Source organism: Boleophthalmus pectinirostris, unplaced genomic scaffold (assembly GCF_026225935.1).
Source record: "Boleophthalmus pectinirostris isolate CB_2022bp ecotype Guang Dong unplaced genomic scaffold, ASM2622593v1 HiC_scaffold_22, whole genome shotgun sequence".
Taxonomy (NCBI): domain Eukaryota; kingdom Metazoa; phylum Chordata; class Actinopteri; order Gobiiformes; family Gobiidae; genus Boleophthalmus; species Boleophthalmus pectinirostris.
This window is the reverse complement of record NW_026571190.1, coordinates 25,263,571-25,280,317: the sequence shown is the minus strand read 5'-3', so window position 1 is coordinate 25,280,317 and position 16,747 is coordinate 25,263,571. Positions and strand designations below refer to the sequence as shown.

The 16,747-nt window shown below is 38.5% G+C and overlaps 2 protein-coding genes across 3 annotated transcripts in view; one reads left to right on the top strand and one right to left on the bottom strand.

The window, feature by feature from the left end:
* LOC129410249 (uncharacterized) overlaps positions 1 to 16,747 on the bottom strand; it is a 100,324-nt gene that overhangs the window by 11,355 nt on the left and 72,222 nt on the right. The gene's annotated exons all lie outside the window — the stretch shown is intronic.
* Positions 1 to 16,747, top strand: part of LOC110172671 (bMERB domain-containing protein 1-like) — a 122,839-nt gene that overhangs the window by 65,274 nt on the left and 40,818 nt on the right. The window lies entirely within an intron of this gene.

Below are 16,747 nucleotides of genomic sequence, written 5' to 3'. Positions count from 1 at the left end.
AGACGCAGGGTCTAAAGACTGACGCACTGGTCGCCAAATTACTTCTGGACAGGAAACTTCTGCTTATTATGAAAACGTACTTTATTTCCAAGAGCTAGACAAACGTTTTTCAGGACACGAATGCGATATCCTATGTCTGAAAACTTAATTTTCAATGCAAAGAAAGAGCCCGTTTGCCGCTGTGTGTTGTAGCTAGTTCATTCACACAGAATCTCCGCACACCCCTCTCTGCACCGCTCCTCTCTCCTCTCCTCTCTCCCCGCTCCGCTCTTCTCCCTGCTCCTCACTTCTTCTCCGCGCCGCGCATGAAATGTCCGCGCACCCCCTCCCCCCGCTCCTCACTTCTCCACCTTGCCTAACCAACACTGTAGTTAGTTGTGTACAAGTCATGTGCAGCGATGAGTACTTGTTTTCTAGAAACAAACCTGTTTCTGGCGTAAGGAGGAGGCGGGAGGAGGCGTTTCTACGTAGGGAGCTGTGGGCGAGGGGGGTGGTTTCACGCATGCGCAACATTTGAAAAACAACAAACAGTCGCTGGATTTCTCATTCCTTGGAAAATCCTCCATACAACCTTTAAGTTTTATTTCTGTAAAATGTAAACAATATAGTGGTTATGGTTTATATGTTGTAAAGTTGAGTTTATTTATGCAGAAGATTTTAATGAAGAATCTGTTGGGTTTGATCTGTGCAGTGGATTGTGGGATATCTCATAGCTCCTCACGCTGGTTAAGCCTCCCGAGCTTCTTATGCTAAAGGAGTTCACGGTTTGTATTTTTCCTGGTTTATTAAATTGATCTAAGTTAATTTTTGCGCTTACGCATTTGTAAGATTATGTCAAGAAACCGGGATACTCCATTTGATCATGTATACGCGGGTATGAGTATCCCGGTTTCTCAGTGCGCATGTATATGCAGTAACCCGAATACTGACATAACCGGGATATGGCTATTAACCGGGATACTGATGTGCATGTATACGCACTCAATGACAGTGACAATGACAATACAATGGACCAACAAAGGGCAGAGGTGTATAAGCACACAGATACAGGTGTAACACATTAGGGCGGAGCAAACAATCAACAGACAGGAAGTAAAACTCAAAACTAGAAGCAGACAAATGGACCAATGTCAAAAATAAAACATTAAGGGCACACAATCCTAAAGGAATAAGATACACCAAAATAAGCAAAAACAACGACAACAAAACATGAACCATGACAATATCCATGTCAATCAGGTGATGGACCCTTTAATATACTGTAGTCAATCTGTGACACATTAGGCTCACACTTAACATCCTCTGAAGTATAAAAAGTAAACAAATAGATAAAAGAACATCCAGATTACAACCTCATCCAGAGCCCAAACACACTTTACTGACACTAATGAAATATTAAGTGCATGCGACATTAAACTCCCTCAAACCCAAAGTACAGTCATGTCCAGCAGCTTATGAAGCTTATGTCCACATACCAGAGGAAGAAGATTACCATAATGCAGGATAAAGTTTATGTACCACACATGTATTTCAGCATCTGTCCAAATGGATGCTGCAAATTTTGCTGTGATGCCATATTTGGACTTTCACATAAACTGAGGGTCAAATTGTAAAACAGATTTAATAACTATTTGAGACTACAGCTCAGCAGATTAAATAACACCACCTACCTTTTTACAATCATAAAAATGTGTGATTCTCTGTCTCTCAGCGGAGTTATGTGCACATGGCTGCTTGTATAAAACGTCTCTTGGGTTTATTATATAGGTTCTGATCTAAGTAAGTAAGTATTTCCATTATCCACTCTTCTCCTCCTGCCCTTTGTTTTTGGTGTTTCAATGACTGTTTCAGATGTATCAGTGGCATAAGTGTAGAGCGTGCTGGAGCCATTAGCGGTGACTCTGTACAGCTATAAAATGGCAGGGTGCAATCAATGGAGCCACTGAGAGCCTTAGAATGAGAAGGACATTTGCAATTCATCACAAAGTTTTATTTTTTTCTTACGCTGTCAGTGAAAATGTTTACTTTCTCTGAGCCAACAATATTTTCTATACTCTACAAAACAGACTTGAAATAAACGATTGTACCTGCTGCCAGTGAGAACCACCACTTCATATCTGACTATCATGATTCTGTTACATTAAGGTGCACTGTGTAACTTTCTGGATGGAGGGTCTGACAACATGGAGATGTTGTTGCTTTTCCTGGAGTTTTTCACAGTATGATATTAAACTATTTCCATTAAGACAAGTACCAAACTAATTTACAGGTCCAGTTTGTGGAGAGGTGGGCCACTTACAGTAGCCTGATTCATCAGCCGGTTTCACTTCGTAGAAACCGTCTGACCTTTCAGCATTAGAATTCGTTTGTTCAATGGCAGGTGGATACTTTTTAATTTAACCAAATGCTGCTATTTGGTCATGACGTATGTAATGCGCCACTATCGGAGCTAACTGGTATATTAAGCTTTTCCCAAATTTTGTAGGAAGAAGGGCAATAACGTCTTTCCCCTTGATAAAATTCATCAAACATTTTCTTTGTTCTGGCATTAAATCCTCGATCTCAGGAATCATTGCCAACACAGAATGTGTGGCTCTTTGCTGACTGGCCGCTGCGTGGTCTACATTTTGCAGGGTTCTCGCAAACCATCTAGTGTATTCCGATTCCTGACCCAGTCGCTGGAGAGAAATGAAATTGAGTGGAAGCACTAGGTGGCACCAGGCTGACTAAGTTTACAGTACAGTGCATATTTTTCAGCAGATGCTAGTTTCTCTCACTTTCCTCTGTTAGATCTCTTCATCTTGGATAAGTGTTAAAGGAACTTCCTGGCTGACACTAACATAAAGCAGCACTAACATGGGATCAGCATCATACACACTGACAACTGAATCTAGTTTAAGTGGTGCTGTGGATGTTTTCAAACACACCATGGGTATAACTGACACAAATGGTCAATTTATGATGCACTTTAGGAGGTAAGACTCACAGCCAAGAGCAGCTTTCTGAGACTTAAAAGAGAGAGAAAGAGACACCGAGAAAGAGAGAGAGGTCTAAAAGTAACATTTCAAACATGGCCGCCTCACAGTGACACAGAGTTGTGATATGCGTGATTCATTACACACCATCTTTCATCAGTGACCTTTCAGTGAATGTGACAAATGTGACACGGACTAAGTGGACAGCAAAGGTTAATGAATCTCTGATACGCCGCGCTTCGCTTTTTGACATTAACATTTCTGCGTGTCATTTGTATTCATCAGCATTATTCCACACAAATAATATCTACAAATAACAGGTTGAGAAACAGGTCTGGTTTTCCACGGGTTTTAAAGGATTTGTGCCTGTTCACAAGTTTACAGTGGATATGAACTAAAATTATAAATATTTATTTTAATATTTACTGTATAAAAAATAGGTAATAATGAGGCAGTTCATGATTAGAGTGTACTCCACGGTTTCTTAAAAACCCTCCATGAATCACATTATTGAGTGTGCCACAACTTGCAATGATAGTATTCAAAATCAGCCCACATTTTAACTAGTCACACGGAGCAAAGCTAAATATGAAAAATAAACATGCCAGTTAAACCATCACATATATTTTATCTGTGCAGCTGTGGTTTATTAGAGCACCAGAATTCCTGATTGGATCAAAATGTTTTGAATTTGTAAACTGTAAGTAAAAATGTTTCAGTCATTTTTACTCCTGAACAAGGAAACTGCTGGTTTGAGTTTAGATCTGGCTGCCCCTGTGAGACAGGGCCAATGGTTTGTACATTTTGAAAATATGAATAAACCCACTGCCAAAACATGTGAATAATAGTACAAAACCATGACCAAACCAGACTGATTTTTCCATCTTAGATTTGAGTCTAACGTTCAAAGACTGTGAGAGTATCTGTGGCATATTCAGACTAATCTCTCTTCAGTCAATGGTTTAAACCCTGTCAGTTCTGAGGGCTAACCTGGAGCCTGTGTCTGAATATCTTTCCCTTTGGCTTGTTTCCCATTTGAGACTGCAGAAAGGATCATACAATAATGACTCCCAATGCCACATAGCTGTCACCATGTAATTTACCATACAACTTTCTCCTTTACTGTCAAGAGTCCATCCTCCACACACACTTTCTCAACCCTCTACAGCTCAAATCTTATCATATTACAAAAAAAATACCCCGAATCTCCCCACTTTTACAAAGAAATTGCACACAGAATAGATGTTGAGATCGAAAATATATTGTTCTAGTTTTCTTATACATAATGATAAGGTGATACAGCAATTATCATGACAGGTCTGACCATCCATGCGCAAAGAAGGCACTTTTTATTCATTACTATCCACTGATGCTTACCATGCAGCGCACTTAATTGAGCTGTAGTGCTTCACCTTGTGTGTACTGAAGGTCACTCATTATAAAACACGCAATATATACACATTATATACTCTCCACAAATCCCCTGTACCCATGCTAAACAAAACAGGCTAAGCTGCATTAAATTTGTTCTGTGAAAGTCCCACAGCACTCTGGTCTAATCCTTGCTTTTAAACTGCCCTTGACTCTGCTGGAGGCTGCTCCCTGGAGTTTGTTATTGTTAAAGTCTATATGGAAAAACAACAATAATACAACTGTGGCGTCCTGCATTATAAACAGTACGGTAGTTCAGTAGTTTAAGAAATTCACATCTGTAGCATGTGAAGGAAAAAGAGTGTGTGGATTAATCCCAGAATCACACTAAAATGGTTTATAATGAAGTCAATCAAGCTTCAAATATATTAGAAGCTATTTCAGGTGCCCTCCTCCTGTTTTAGTCCTTTTCTGTTGAAGGTTTAATTATGGATTTTGTCTCAGTTTAGGCTCAATTTGATGTGAGGTGTTTTGGATGGTAGAACATCTGTAGTACCAGTCAAGATCAAAATCCAATGTGGGATTCTTATTAAAAGTGCATTGTGCAAATTTGGTATGGTGTTTCTGCTACCTACTTGACTCCATGGAGATGTTATTGCTTTGCCTGAAATGTTCCATGTTATAGCTTTAAACATATACATCCAGCATTTATTCATAACGGGTATTTCTTTGTGATCATACAGTCTTGTTAAAGCCTCATCCCGTCAAATCTCAGAAGTTAAGCAAGGCCTGGTTAGTACTTGGATGGGAGACTGCTGGGAAAATCAGGTGCCACAGTGGGGCGCCAGTGGCAAAAACTGTTGTTGTGTCCTTAGGCAAGACACTTCACCCACATTGCCTAGTATGAAAAGTGGCAGCTGTGGCTTCAGTAGTAGCACCATGAGTATGGAGTGAATAATGATGTGTAAAGCTTTTTGTGACATATGTCTGTGAAATGTGCTATATAAATAAATTTTAAAAAAAAATTACTTACAAACTTCTATTGCATATAAATATAATAATTGGTTCTATGAATAGAGGCGACTCTCCACAGATCTGAATGGTAATGTAGCATAGTGCTGTAACCTGCTTGTTTCCTTTGTGATAGATAAGTTTAATTTATACTGTGTAGCATTCGAGACAAAGCAATCGTATTTCCATGGAGACAAGCAGGTGGCAGACCTTTCGCTAGAGTTGTTACGCAATGCACCTTTAAATCATAAATCATTCAAATTACCCCCTGGTTAATGTTCACGTACTTCCAGGGGCTTGTGTATGTAGCTTTACAAGGATATACTCAAGGAATCAGCTCTTGATTTCCCTAACATGCAAATGCACTAACCACTCCCCCAATCATCCAGGCATCAGGTATATCTGTATGATCTATAACAACATCAACAGTGATCTTAGGTCTGAATGTTTGACCTGGACTGAGGTGGTATTGTGTTCTGAACAGGAGTTTCTCCCCTTTGTGTCCATGCCCAGACTGTATCTCAGCTGTGCACTTCTCTGTGACGACTAGACTCAGACTCATCTGTCTTCTCACAGACTAAGTTTAGATGTATAGCAGTGGTCTGGCAGCAGAGGGGGATTTGTGGACAGTGTAAATTAGCCTGCTAGCCTCCCCTGGGCGCTGGTCCCTGTGATTTACTGATCCTCACAACCATGAATTTGAGGCAGTTGAGCAGAAGCGCGACTGATTTATGTTTCTGTTTACGGGCTGCTGGGGGGACTTTAATCTGGCACTGATGAGCAGGGGACAAGGGGTGTCTAAGGGGGCATATGTTAGTTAAGAAATGTCTGCGCTTCTTATATATGAGGAAAAGACTGTCAAAGATCAGATGGAAACTCAAGATGCATGTGTGAGACATTTTTGTCAACATGCAGAGAAGTACAAGAGCTAGATGTGTGATGAGCATTCCCGTGTGACAAAGCAAGTCATATTTTACACATTTCCCCTATAAAGGTTAATTACACAAGTTTTCTGGTCGAGGTTCTGTCACCTTCTTATTGACTTGCCCGGGATGCTCCATGGTACGATATTAAACACATCTATTTAGCATTTATTCATTACAAGTGTTTCTATTGCCCAAAAATACAATAATTCTCTCTCTGAAAATAGCGTTGCATCTCCACAGATCTGACCTGTAATGTAGTCTATAGCTGCCTTAGGGAGATACATAGGTTTAATCTCTATCATGGAACTTCTAGGCAAAGCAATAACATCTCCAAGAGGACTAGCAGATGATGGACCCTACACCAGAAAAGTTACACACAATTGTGCAATGGAAAAGGCCAATCAGAAATGTCTGCATTCGCAAAAAGTGATCCACAACAACCACAAATTATTTGACCACTCTTAGCTATCAGTTAAAAAAATCTCACGTGGCTAAATAAACATTTACAACCGTTTATAACAGCTCTTTCTGAGAAGGAAACGTCTGTGCTTCTTATATATGAGGAAAAGACTGTCAAAGATCAGATGGAAACTCAAGATGCAGACGTTTTTGTGAACACGCAGAATAGCACAAGAGCTAGACGTGTGGTGAGCATTCCAGTGTGACAAAGCAAGTCATATTTTACACATTTTAAAACATAATTATCAAATTCAGCAAAACAAAGAATTCCTCTATAAAGGTTCATTTTGCAACTTTTCTGATAGAGGCTCTGTCACCTTCTTATTGATTTGCCCGGGATGCTCCATGGTACAATATTAAACACATCTATCTAGCATTTATTCATTACAAGTGTTTCTATTGCTCAAAAATACAATAATTTTCTCTGAGAATAAGGTTGCATCTCCACAGATCTGACCTGTAATGCAGTCCATAGTTTCCTTTCCTTGAGATACATGGGTTTAACCTCTATCATAGAACTTCTAGACAAAGCAATAACATCTCCAGAAACGACAAGCAGATGACGAACCCTCCAACAGAAAAGTTACACACTGCAATGGAAAAGGCCAATCAGTAATGTCTGCATTCACAAAAAGTGATCCACAACAAGCACAAACAGACAAAATAATTTACCTTTGTTGTAGAAGTGGCCAGCCGAGAATGAGGAGTTCATTTAAAAAAAAATCTCACATGGCTAAATGAACCCAAACTGCATCCAACAAAAAAACACCCAACAAAAAGACACCCCTAAACACTCTGCTAGTCCTAATATTAGGTCATATGAAACAATATCTCCTATCCATTACTGAAACCGCCCCCTCAGCCGTCCACACCCTGTTCCCCAGTGGGACATCTTCAAATTCTGTCCAATATTTCTTTGTGTGTGGAAGAGCTGTCAGGGAGAAGTGAGTGTGGACTGTTTTTTTTTTTTTTTTTTTTTTTTGAGTCATTAACTTTTAAATTGAGCAACACAAAACAAAACCATTGTATTTAACACAAGTTCAAGTATTTCCTCTTTCTTAGCAACATCAGCACTTATACATGCATTGTTTATAAGATTTACAACGGCTCTTCCTGAAAAGGAAATAGTCATGGCATTTCCTTCTGCATCTGTAAGACACATTCTATTCTGTTCTTCTTAAACAAACACAACAGGTAAAATAATCAGTATCTAACAAAAAAAAAAGATTTGAATGCACAGAGGGAAAAAAAACAAATGTGGCAAAGATGATTTTATCTAATGATGATACAACAACACATAACAAAGCAATATGAAACTGAAGTATAATCTAACATTAAAGGTCCACTGCTACCTTCCTGTCTCCATGGTGATGTTACTGCTTTGCCTGGAATGTTCCATGGTATGACATTAAGCATTGCACACTCAGATGACTGATGTCCAAAAGCTTTTTTACTTTTAAAATAACATTTCGGCAAAAAAGCCTTCGTCAGATACTTTTCTTGCCTTGGACCACAGCACAGCGTCGGCCATCTGAGTGTGCTATGCATTTTTTCACTTTTGTCTTGCTGCTTCTTGCATTTGCACCTCTACATGAATTTTGGTGTGCGTTTTCTGTTTCTTTTGATGACATTAAGCATTTCCATCTAGCATTTTTTTCATTATGTGTGCTTCTATTGCTCAAAAATACAATAATTACTTCTATGAATGTGAGCGACTCCCCACAGATCTGACTTGTAATGTAGCGTAGTGCTGTAGTGTGCTTGTCTGTTTGCAGATAGGATTAATCTTGTACCGTGAAAATGTTACACAGTGCACCTTTAACTAGTCACACCCTTTAAGCTTTGTAAACTCACGAAACAAAGAACCGTCTTGAGATAGCAGAATACACGTGATGTTTTCTTTAATTAAAAAGAAAAAAACATTCATGCATTTCTTACCTTATTCTCTCGTCTCTTAACTGGAGCATTTGAAAAGCACTTTCTCTTCTCTTGCGGTATTCAAAGCTAATTTTATTAGCAGCTCCACCCTTTGATGATGTGTGTATCCAGGTCATTTCGGAGAGCAGCATTGTCTCACAGATACTTTTTCCTGTTTGAAGAGTAGTATAAACCATGGTGTGTGTGTTTTAAAATACACGCTTCCTTCCTTTTCTAGAATGTACAACACACTCACGCATGCTGCAATTATTTTTACCATTCACAAAATCTGAAAATGCTAGATTTATAGATTTATGTTGTAAGAATAACAATGGACTGGCTCTATAGTATACTGGGATTATTAGGTATTGTAGGGTCCAGAAGGGCATCAGGTGTACCTATGAGTGAATATACAATATGTAATCACAGTTTACTGGGGCAGGAGGCATAGATATTTTCATCTGATTAGCATTTTCAGTATAGTTTTTTTTTTTTTTTTTTCTAAAGTCCCATATAACGCAAATTTAACTCTTGTGAGCTTTTAGCCATCTTATAATGTTGTTGCTTCATCAAAAATATACTCAGAGATGTGTTTTGTTTCATTCACACGTTTGAATAATCCTTTAATATTAGTTTTTGTACAACTCCAAAGCTCAAAATGCTCTGTTCCACTTTGTGATGTCATCAGTCAGTAGTTTTCAAATTAACATCAACCTTTTACCTTTTGTTTAGTAGAGACAGGCAATTCCAGAGCTGAAATTATCCAAATGATTCTAATGAAAGGGTTTAAAAACAGTGTCATTTTCTGTTTAAGAGAAGAAAGTTTTGTGCTAATGAAACAAAACAAAACTCTAGGTATGTTTCTGATGAGAAAACAACATTATAACAGCATAATATCTTAAATAATATAGAATATGTTTAAGTAAGTTTGGGACCATTTGTCAGATGGTATAATATAACATTACAATCTTCAAATCTTTTTTAGCCAAGGTATTATTAGACATTTCCAAGTTTCTACCCACTGCCCACATAATTCTTTCTCCTCTTTTTTTCTGTGTGTTTTCTCTCCTCTCCTGTTTGCAGTGCACTGGTCTCTAACTCTCCCTCCATCCATCCTTCTGAACACACATGCATCCCTTCTTTCCAGGGGCTGCTGAATTGATTTTGGAAACAAGTCAACTCAAACACAGAGTTATTGGCAGGTCCCATCTTTGAATGAAAAAACAATGTGGAAATTATGAACAGATGTATCTCCCTTATTGCAAACTAGGACTGGAAATCACAGGTCCCTCACAGTTTGATACAATACGTGACTCACGATATAATGTTGTCACGATATGATGATGTGATACTCAATTATATTACACATGATACTCTGTGGGATACGTAATGGTTAATATGAAATACATCCAATAAGCAACAAAACTTTAACACCATGCTAGCTGTGTGGTCCCCTGTGTCTTTATGATTTTATTCATTTATTTATTTTATTATTTTTTAACTGTTTTTATATTTAAATTATTGTTCTTAGCTTCTATTTATTGTTTGAGAATTTTATCATTCATGTAAAATGCCTAAAATTCTAAAGAAAGCGCTTTGTGTTAGATTAGAAGAGGGAGATGGGATTAAATAAGTTTTCTTCTTCTAATTTTTTTGGGCCAATTTTTGTTGTTGTTGTTGTTGTTGTGATTTCTGCTATGATTTCATTAATGTTATATGTGCTATTGTAAAAGAATGTAAATTTCTTACTTTCCCAAAATAAATACGTAAATCAATCACGTCATTATTTTGAGAACACAGGTAGAGAGAAGTTTGTTTTAAAATGTTCCTCTTTTTTTCTATAAAATGTGCTGTATAAATAAACTTTATTGGATTGGATAGTGTGGTCACAAAAAAATTGCTAAAAGATAAAAACAAATCACGAAATTTTATATTTTTGCACACCCCTATTACAATAAGTCCTGCCTACCAGTTACACCTGAAGTTGGCTGCTTGTTTAGCCTTGAAGGATCTATTTAAGTCAAGGGGCTTCAGTGGAGTCCCAAGAGTCTGTGTGTATTGGATATGATAGCAGCTGGTCTATGTGTCTATAATGGAAAGCCTATTATCCGAGCCTCACGTTCTGACACTGAACCTGTTAGCGTATAGAGATCCTCTAACAAGGGGAGGGGTCAATTGGACTATACAAGAGGTCGTAATGTTTCACAAGTCACTGCTAAGAGCTAAAAGAGGTCGATAAAATATATTGATCGCTGCAAGCCTTTACCATTGTTAGCCAGTTCAGTATATGTATAGGGTGCACACACATTAAAAGTTGTTTTACTTACAAGATGAAATGCTGTAAGTATTCTTTTACAGGCGCAGTGATGTTTTTGTCTTTTTACTTTTGTCCTATCGTAAGGCAAGGCAAGAGTGCACTGATTTTAGTGGTTAAGTTGTTAGCTTTAGCTGCAGGGGAGCTTTGATTTTAAAGCCATTCCACCCTTTCCCTGGCTCTGCGTAATATGTAAACTAACCTGTGCGCTCCTGTCTGTGTGGCTGTTTACTTTAGCTGTGATGTTTCTCTTGCCCTCCCCGCTCCACACTTTGCATGTGTCTGGGACAGCCTGTCGTGCTTCTCCATCTGCTCGATCAATAATATAATTCGTAACCAGAGGATGCAGTGCACTGAGTAATTACCTCCTCCATTATCTGACCGCATCTCTCATTATACTGTACGCTGTGGTACATTAGGGCCACGGGCTGTACGATGCTGGCGAGCTCTCTCACAAACTAGGGCTCTGAAAAGTGATACACATTCATAAACATGCTCACATTAGCGATGTTCCCTGTGATGCAACTGATGTGACCCAGAAGTGAACCAGTAGTACAGACAAAAGGTTCAATGTTTGGCTCGTTAAATGCAAAAAAGTGATAGCCTGAATAGTCAGTGCTTTTTGGAGTAGGAGGAGTAATATTGGTAATTTGATATGTGTATTGTTATAGTTTGAATCTATTTAAAGGTCCTATATTGCACAAAACTGTCTCCTGTAAGCTTTAAAGGTGCATTCTATAACTTTTGGTGGAGGGTTTGTCACTAATTGGAATGTTCCACAATCTGTCATTACACTTATTTATGTCCATGGAGACAGCAGGTGATGCCACAGGGCCAAATTACATGTCAAATCCTTGGAGAGGCGAGCCCACTCATAGTAAGAATGCCAGTTTTGAGTAAATGCAAGATGGACGTGTGTAATGCCATACCAGGACATTCCAGACAAAGCAACAACATCTCCATGGAGACAAGCAGATGGCAGACCCCTTCCCCTTGAATAGTTACACAATGCACCATTAAGACATAGTATAAAAATAGGGAAATTATTCTAATATTAAGTACAATAGCAAAAAAAAAAAAGAAAAAAAAATTATAACTGTATCCTGGCTAAAACCACAACCTCTTACTAAAGAAAATTGGTGGGAAAGGGTTAAAGAAATAGAAAGAGTAACAGCAAGACTCTGATTTAAATGAAGGAATTTGACGAGTTATTATTGTTGTTGTATCCTACCCTTGGTGTGTGTGAATGTGTGTATGGGTGTATGTGAGTGAGTGAGTATATGTATGAATGTGTATGTGTGTGTTTATTAATTCATTATTAATATTATTATTTAGTTATTTATTTTGGTGAGGGGTCACTAATTAATCAGGGGAAGGGATAAAGAAAAAAAAGTAGAGTATAATAGATAATATTAAGCTCTGCCTTTATAATATGAAGCGTAAAAGAGGTGTAGTGATATATATGTATGCGTGTATGGATATATGCCTCTATGTATATATGTGCATGGATTTGTATGTGTATATATGTATATATGTGTATGTGCATGTGTACCTAGGGGGTACTGTTGTTAACATGTAATGTAAATGATTGTAGAGTGGGGTAGATGTGTACGTATATGGATGTGTGCTCATATGTATGTACTTGTATATGGCTAAATGGACATCGAACATCTCTAATGAAATGAAATGAATAAATAAATATATATTAACAAAAAGACATATTATAATGTTACCTCCTCAGAAACATACCTGGACTTGCGTTTTGTTTCATTCAGACATGTTTGAGTAATCTTTTATTATTAGTCTGTACATTTCCTAAGATCAAAATGCTCTGTTCCACTTTGTGATGTAATTTAGTGGTAGTTTTCAAGTTAATGTATCTACAAATCCTACCTGGACAACTATGGGATTACAAAGACATTTTTCAAGTTAACAGCTACATTTTACCTATAGTTCAGTTGAGATTGCCAATTCCATGGCTGAAATCCTCCAAATGATTCTAGTGAAGGTGTATTTTTTTCCAAACAATGAATGAGTGTGTGTGTGGTGTGTCCAAACTTTTAACTGGTATGCAGTATATCTCTGTAATGATTATCCCATACCCGCCTACAACCCAAAGTCATATGAGTGCAGTCCCAAAGATGAACAAAACAAAGTTACAGCCATCTTGTCAGCACCCTTGTTCCCCCATCACCTCCTCTCCTCTGCTTCTCCTCTGTCCAGTCATTCAGATCACCATTAGTGGCTATTGTTCCCAGGGGCCTGTCTCTCACATAGAGCACATTTATGGGAGTGTTTCTATTCAGGTTGATGGCTCACCTCTCCGTCTCGGTGTGAAGGCTGGGTGGCCCTGGGGAAATAAAGACAGTCACCAGTTGCAGGAGATCAAATCGTCGCCACAGTAGGGGGCGGAGGGACAGCTAAGCACAGCATGTTAGGACATAGGCGACTAACTTGTTATAAATATGATGATTAAATTTCCTATATTACGCAATATATTGACTCTTGTGAGTTTTAAGCCATGTTATAATGTTGTTACCTCATCAAAAATATACCTGGAATTGTGTTTTGTTTCATACATTGTTGAGTAAACCTGTATTATTAATCTTTCCACATCTCCAAAGCTCAAAATGCTCTGTGTCATGAAGAGGTAGTTTTCAAGTTGACAGCTACATATGACCTTTTGTTCAGTAGAGATGGGCAATTCCAGGGCTGAAATGATCCAAATTACTGTAATGAAGCTGTATGGGGTTTAAAAACACAGTGGAGCACTTCCTGTATTACCACATTTGATCACAAGGTGGAGTGTTTTCTGTTTTGGAAAGCTAATGGCATGCACAACCATTTTAGATCTGTCTACATCTGTTTGCACCCAAAACCACCGAGCCCTGCAGAGGAACACAGCCAGTATGCATTAGGCTGGTCATTGAGATAAAGGTCAATGAGCAGAGATTTGAAAATAAATATATATTTTTTTACTCTTTTGGTCACAATGGATGTCCTGGACAAGCCACACTTTGTCTGCCATTGTGTCTCCATCAGGGAACACTAAAACAGTAGACTCTTGAGATTGGAACTGGCTATCTTCTGGTTAGAAATATAGAAATCATAATGTAGCCTTGTATGCTGAAAATATCAAATTACTTATTTTGCCATTCGCTCTTTCTCTCTCTCTCTCTCTCTCTTTCCCTCTCCCTCTCTCTCTCTCTGGATTGGAGTCATTGGAGCTGCTATCTTCCTGATGGCGTTGGGCTAATGGTGTCTGTGGACTTCAATTAGCTCGGTGGCACACTTGATGGCGCTGTCCTTTCTTCCCAAGAGCGCCCTCAAATTTTCAGAAATACCACAGTCATTTAGAGTGAATGTTTAATGGGATTTTAAACAGAGGGCAAAAGGCAGCGTGTAACATCACACACAAATGGACACTGTGGTGCAAACTGCTTTTTCTCAGAATGGGAAAATGAAATGGCAGCTTTAAAAGTGCCAGGATAATCACCACTGCATTTCTGGTACAAAAAACACCAAATCATTGTCCACATTTCTATTTTACTTAAGATTTTTAGTGACTAAACATACCATCTTATTACAAAGGTATTTTCAGTGTACAGATCATAGACTGTATATGTAAACGGACATAGCCAACCCACTTGTCATCACATTCCAAACAGGAAGTGTTCATTAAGGCTCCATCAACTCTGGCTGCAATTGACTTTACATTGAAACAGCACCACTTTCTCTGTAACTGCTGTAGTGAACCTCATCATTTTGGTCTTAAAGGGACAGTCTGGAATTCTGGATATAGGACCTCATTTCCTAGACAGTCAGAGTGTTGGAGACGTGTGGAGACACTTTTTAAATATTCCATCCAGTCCTTGTATTTGCAGAGATCGCTGGTGCGAGGCTAGCACATGTCAATGGGCATAGTAAAAACAGTCTTACCCACTCCACAAAGCAACTGAAGCAAATCTGTTATTACGCTAGACTGTTGATGTAAATGTCTGTGTTGACAGAAAATTTTTAGAAGTAAAACCCACCTTGCATTTGAAGGATTTATGTCTGAGCAGCAGCAGTGAGTTGTACTTCCTGATAGAAAGCTTGGCAGTGGTGGACAGATATCACCAGCACCTATCTTACCAGCAAAGTAAAATTCTGCTGCTGCTGAGAAAATAGTCCCTCAACGTGTGACGATTCATGCGATGCGAGGTTAGTTTTATTTCAAACATTATTCTAGCAACACAGACATTCACATCTACAGTCTGGTGTAATAATAGATTTACTTCAGGTGCTTTGTGGAGTGGGTAAGACTGTTTTTGGTGGCACCAGCGACCTCTGCAAATACAAGGACTGGATGGAATATTTTTAAAAAGTGTCTCCACATGTCTCCAACACTCTGGCTCACTAGGAAATGAGTTCCTATGTCCAAAATTCCAAACCTTTTAAAATGTTTGCATTAGCTCGCTTTACATGATCCTCTTGTTTTTTTGTTTGACGATAAATTCCTGTTCCTAAAATGGACCTCGGCTCCAAATTTTACTTGTATAACCTCCAGCCCTGCGAGCTTCATTTGACTGGAGCTGAACGCTATGGGTGATGTCACACTTCCTTGCCCCACTTCTTTAAACAGTCTGTGGTTCAGTGTGAGTGTTATTAGTTACCAGTCATTTTTGTTTATTTAGTTAAGTTTAGTTGTTGTTTTGATGAACATTGTGTTAGGATGGCTTCCATTCAAAATCTATACAAACAAATTTGGAATGGTTAGGCCCTATTTTTCTTTTTTTCTTTTTTTTTTCCAGCCTCACATTCTGTAGTGCAGTAATTTGGTAAAACTGAGATCCAGTTTTGCAAATACTACATGCTGTGTACCAGATGATGGAACGTGTAGTTTTCCTAAAGGCAGGTGACATCCAAGCACATGGTCTTTTATGAGTATATGGTGTTAGTGCCGATTGTTGTACCTAACAACTCACAGCTCTAGGATTTGGCTTCTAATTTAAGAATGTGGGAAGAATGTGTAAAGAACAAAAACATATTTATTTATAGCGATCCCACTTACAAGCTCAAGACATATAGTCGGCTCGAGTACAGCTCACTTCCCAAAACTGTGAAAACTGGAAACTGCTCATAGGCTGTATATCTGCACGTCTGTAATAAAACACTGGGAGTTAAATTTCCAGTCGGCAAAATTTGACTCTTGAGCTAGCCATGTTATAATGTTGTTACCTCATCAAAAACATCCCTGAAGTTGTGTTTTGTTTCAATCACACATGTTTGAGTAATCATTTATTATTAGACTGCCTACATGTCCAAAGCTCAAAATGTTCTTTTCCACCTTGTGATGTCATGAAGAGGTAGTTTCAAGTTTAATAATAATAATGCATCAGATTTATATAGTGCTTTTCTGGACACTCAAAGACACTTTACAGATCATTATTCATTCACTCCACACTTCTTAGTGTTAAGCTATTCCTGAAGCCACAGCTGCCTGGGACAGACTGACGGAAGCGAGGCTGCCAATCTGCACCATTGACCCCTCCAACCACTACCATCACTCACACACACGCCACTGTCATAGTAGGCAATGTGAGTGAAGTGCCTTGCCTAAGGACACAATGACAATTTTAGGTTTCAGGTCCAGCCGTATCTGTTTTTAAAGAAATCTCCTGCACACTGTCTCACTCTTGATTTTTCTTTTATTGATATGACGTTTCAGTCCCTCAGACCTTCCTCAGGTATATCTGAAGGTCTGAGGGACCGAAACATCATACCAATAAAAG